Consider the following 6,000-nt stretch of genomic DNA (forward strand, 5'->3'; position numbering starts at 1 on the left):
AGTGGAAGTTCTTCATAGGTTACAAATCCTACAGGCACTGTTTGCTGGTTAAAGTGATCATATGAAGCAGCTGCTTTAGGACTCGAGCTCGTACTTGAGCTGGGACTGCTTCAATATTCAGAGGTGTATGAACTCAATTGCACTTTAAGCATTCCCATTTCAGCTTCATATAGGAGGTTCAAATGGCTCTGAGCAGTATGGGACTTAACATCTGAGGTCATCAGTCCCCTAGAACTTACAACTACTTAAACCTTACTAACCTAAGGACATCACACAAATCCATACCCGAGGCAGGATTCAAACCTGCGACCGTAGCAGTCGCACAGTTCCAGACTGAAGCGCCTAGAGCTGCTTGGCCACAGCGGCAGGCTGTGCAGGAGGTCAATGATTCTTTTTCAACAATCAAACAGTAATATTTTTCACTGTCCTCATTCTCATTGCAATAGATTTTCCCAATAGATCATACCTGCCATCATGGGGCAAAGACTTTTTAAAATGGTCTCTCACTGATAGCAGAACTTCATTGGCCAATTCCACACTTTTCTTTTTTTTTTTGCCAAATTAGGTCGTGATCTGGGAGTCTTTGGAATTTTGAGGACCCTTCTTTTTCTCTGAGGATTCTTCAATGCTGGGTGTTTGTGGGGCAGCATCCTCAATATTATTCTGAAGGAAGCATATTATTAGACCCTAAAAGTCATTTTCCCTTGCTTTATTGTTTACATCAAGAAAAGACAAAACTATAAGATAAAAATAACACAAAACTTCTTTAAAAAATATATTAAACAAATAGTTTTACTGTAGTATTTCAAAATTCTATTTCATATTTTCTTCATAACCCAGCTTTTTAAACAAGCATTGGTTTTGTGCTATTTTAAATGTTGTTTTTATTTTGCTTGTAAAAGGAAATTTATAAAGCCCATTGCAGTCATCATTGCTATACATCCTCAGTGTGAAAAAATACCATTAATTTGCTGTTGTTTCAGTTTCCTGACTGCTGAGAAATGGAAAGTTATTCTAAAGCATTTGAAGACAGATGGAATTTCCCACATTGTCTTGGTGCCATGGATGGTATACATATAGACATAGTTCCCCCAGCAAATTCCAGATCTTTTTACTTCAACTACAAAGCCAGACACAGTATGGTACTTCTTGCAATAGTAGATGGTAACTATCGGTTCCTGTTAGTGGATTTTGGAACTAGTAGACGTGTTACTGATGGAGGCTGAAATATGGCTTCCCGGCTATTACACAAGTTGAAAATATGGTCACTATTTTTTATAAACTTAAATTTGCCATATTTCGTGACAGTACCTTTTCCATTAGACGTTTGCAAGCAAATATAAGTCTTGGCTTCAGTTGTCTACGTATGATTCCACAATGCATCTATGTCGGCTGCAGAAAATGACGTGGTTCAACGTGTTTCTCTCATTTTGGTGTTTCAAATACAGTTTCTTCCAATGTAGTTTCTTCTTTTCAGATAATACAAAAATAATAGTTAACATAATTCAAAATTATTTATGACTGCGACCTTCACATTGTTCTTCCGTCAACACACACAAAGAGTTAGCTTCCGTCTCGGACTGACTATAGTCAAAGACTACTCCAACGTCAAAGATATTTTACACAATCAGTTTCTTTGCTATTCTTCGATACATTTTCTAATAGTAATCAATATGCTTTTACTCTCAAAAACAGAAGTAAATTAACATATAATAAGACAAATTATAATGAATTCTGACAAAAATATAAGAAAACATTTTCAATTCAGTATCGACAAATACGGTAAAAAAATAACATCTCCCAGATCCATTACAAGGCGTTCTTCAGAATACTACATTTTATGAAAAGTTAGAGAGTAATGAGCTCAAACTTCCTAAGCCATGCAATGTTACAGAAAATTTCGAAAACGTCCCTTACATTTTTGTGACTGATGACACCTTTCCTCTAACACTTAATATTATGAAGCCTTTTCGACAAGTGCAACTAGATCCAGCTAGTAAAGAAATTTACAAGTACCACATTTTGAGAACAAGACACACTGTTGAAAATTGTTTTGGAATACTTGGATTCCATACTCAAATCAATTTGGAACCAGAGAATGTAATAAAAGTGGTGATGGCAACATGTGCATTGCATAATTTTTTGATGGAACAACATCCAAGCTCTTATGCACCTCCAAACAGTACCTATTAGGAGACGTGCGATGGAACTACTGCCATTACAGGTCTGGATACCTCAGAATCATATATGACCACACTGAAACATCTGAACCACGGAAACATTACGTCTGCTGCTAAACAGCTTCAAACTTCATGAATGAAGGCAAAGTTCCATGGCAAGACAATAGGATTCATCAAAACAAAAAAATAGACTAAAAGAAGAAGTCTGGTCTTAGTAAGTTATTAATTCATACAGTTTAAAATATTTTGTATTAATTAATAAAAAATGTGGACTCTAAATATAAACTTTCTATTTGTAAGTACAAAATGTAGTTTAATTAAATTATATGAGAATTATAAACAGTCAGTACTTACTTCATCAGTCTCACATCCATCCTCATCATCCAGGTTTGACAGTGATGCACCAGGAGTATCTCGATTGCCAAGAAAATTGAACAAATCTTAAGTACCACAATTTTGATATGTAGACGTTGTCTGTTGAAGCTCCAGATTTCAGTGACATCTCCCATTTCTTCTTCTCTTTACGTACATTACTTCTTAAATTATTTATTTTTTAAACTAGATATTGCTTTGTAGCATCGGATTCTGACCCCTTTAATTTAATAACAAGTCTTTCATAAACTGCATGTTGTGGAACTCTACATTTCACCTGCCATAGGCAAGGTTCCAATCTATACGTTTCAATAAACTCTTCTATCACTGGGTTCCATTTTCGATTTGACATGTTGATCACAAGAGATGAGCACTACTGTGCATGTAATCACTAGTTAACACTGTTGTACACGTAAATACAAAGACAACTGATGCTCTGTACTCAGGGAGCTAGCCCCAGCTAATCAAAAACTTGTACAAGCGTGCTGGAGTGACACACATGCTCAGGTCGACACGCCCGTGCAGGTAGAATGAATTGAATTTTGATTCTTCTCTGGTCACCTGCGCAGGTTGCTATACCTGTACAGTTTGGCCTGCAACAGCTGGCACACACGCTCCTGTTTACCTGTACACTTTTACCTGACAATTATACCAGAATGTGTGTGGTGGTCCTTAGAGGTAGGTACTAGCCAGCAATTTTGTCTCATAATTTTATAGTCTTCTCAAAGTAATTCTTCTTTAATATGAACAAGAAAGTCAAAAATTTGTAGTTTCACTATCTGTATCTTCTTTTATAATATTTTCTAGTTTTTACAAATGCTGCAGGCTTTTCATTCAGAACACAGTCCTTGTGAACACTGGTGGTTTTCTGTGCCTGTACATAGAGTGAAAATTACATTTGGCTTTCCAGAAGCTAAATTTTGTGTTTAGTAAGTCCTCTTCCTGCAAAGCAAAATAAACACCCCCCCCCCTTTCTCTCTCTGTCTCTATCCATCCAGCCAACCCCCCCCCCCCCCCCCCAACTCACATGAGTCTGTGCCTGTCCAACATTATTTGTGGGTTGCAATTTAATAAAGTCTTTGCTTATTTTGTGCCTTTGAATATTATCAATAACAGTTTCTGATATGATTTTCATATGCTAGTGTTATAAAAACAAAATTTATTATATTGGTGCTAACTGAGATAATAGCATCAGCAGCCATCGCAACTGAAGGAAATTAACTCCAAAGATTATACATCACATAGAACATAATCTCCCAGTCAATGAATATTCATATCTACCTCCACAATTTCATGAGACTGTGGGAGCATATATATTCTGATAAAAATTATTGTGAGATTAGCTGACTGTGTGATTGGCTGGCAGGTGGCTCCTGCCACAAATGTCATAGTCCTTTCTCGAGCACCACATGCTCCCTTTGTTGCCTATTTTGTAGGTACATGCAGCAACTTGTGAACTGTGGCTGGCTGCGCACCAACAACGCTACTCCCTGCCACTGCGATCTGTCAATCACAAAGTAATTTTAATCGGAGTATAATGATTGCATTCTAATATGTAACGTCCTTACAGGCACAATACAGTTGATGTCTGTACATTGTTCCTTCAGTCAGTCTGTCAGCCACCACATCACATCCTTTGATGAACGCAAATTTGCTTTATGACTGTGTAACATTCTCTCTAAAGTGCAGAGGGATAACTGTTTATTTCATCCTCAGTTTTTAGATGCCAGCTCCATTGTGTTTTTTCAATTGTCCTGAATAACAGAGTTCAGTGTAACTGTTACACGGTCATATATCAAATTTGTGTTCATCAAAGGATGTGACGTGGTGTCTGACAGACTGACTAAAGTACAGAATTTGCCTGTGATGTTGGGCTGTGATTTTGAAATTCTGACTGTTTATATTACAAAAGAGAAATTAAAACAATTATCTTTGTTAAATAATTTTATTTTCTCTCACAAAATTTTACAATGGCTATTAATACATAACATTACATTTTTGTTTCTATGATTACCCAATTGTCTATTTTTAACTTCATTTTGAAAAACAAATCAAAAGCTGTTGGGTCTGTTATAAGAAGCGAAGTTGGCAGTGAGGCAGAGAGAAAATGCCCTTCTAAAATAGTGATAAATGGTAGAGCTGTTACAGAACCCAGTGACATTTGTGAATCATTCAATGACTTTTTCATAAACTGTAACAAATTTGGTGACTGTTCACCACCAAAAACAAAGCCCTATATGACAGATAGCAATTGCCCATGTTTTAAGTTTTCTCGTATTTCGATCTCAGATGTCATCAAAATCATAATGTCCCTAAAAAATTCAAAATCTGCGGGGTGGGATGAGGTCCCCACTGAAATAATAAAAATAGTCCGTCACAGTATTGCATATCCACTCTCTTTCATAATCAACCAATCTTTTGATGAGGGATATTTTCCAGATCGATTAAAATATGCAGAAGTTTGGCCCATACATAAAAAAGGCAAACAAGATGAATTGGGCAACTATAGGCCAACCTCACTGTTACCAGTTTTCTCAAAAATATTTGAAAGAGCTGCATTTGATCAGATCGAAAATCACAATTCATCTAACAGCATTATCTTAGGCAATCAATATGGTTTCAGAAAAGGCCGCAGCACAATCCATGCAATAAATGAATTAGTCACAAAAGTCAGCAGATATCTTGATGAAAGAATGTGTGTGTCAGGCATCTTTTGTGACCTGTCCAAAGCCTTCAACACAGTAAATAATGACCCGCTTCTCCAAAAATTGGCACGCTATGGTTTTCAAGGCAAATCTCTTAGCTGGATGTCGTCATACTTGGCAAACAGAAAACAAAGAGTACTTATTAACATCAATGGCAAGAAATTTCTCTCTGGCTGAAAAAACACTCAATTAGGTGTTCCACAAGGTTCAATATTAGGGCCACTGCTTTTTCTGTATTATATTAATGATATGCCATGTCAGGTCCAGTCTGATACTATCCTCTATGCATATGACTCAACAGCTGTAATCTGTTGTAAAAATGAGGTAGACCTAATTTGTCATATTGAAAAAACACTTGGGGAAGTGGAGGCATGGGTCAAAAACAATAACTTGACATTAAATTTTACAAAAACAGAAATTGTTCATTTTACCACAACAATCTGCACAGTCTATAAATAAAATAAGGTATATGGACAAAAAATTAGAGACTGCAGACTGTGTCAAATTCCTTGGCGTGTTAGTCAATAAAAACCTGTTATGGAGTCACCATGTGGACAACATACTGGGTCGACTGAATAGCCTTGTATATATTATTAATATCTTGTATAGTATTACTGATTTAGCTGTAAGAAAAACCGTATATAATGCATATTTTGTTTCAGTCATTAGGTATAGTACAATTTTCTGGGGGTCTGAAAAAACAAATTTACTTAGAGCTTTTAAACTACAAAAAAGAATCATCC

Source organism: Schistocerca americana, chromosome 4 (assembly GCF_021461395.2).
Source record: "Schistocerca americana isolate TAMUIC-IGC-003095 chromosome 4, iqSchAmer2.1, whole genome shotgun sequence".
In the NCBI taxonomy this organism is placed as follows: Eukaryota; Metazoa; Arthropoda; class Insecta; order Orthoptera; family Acrididae; genus Schistocerca; species Schistocerca americana.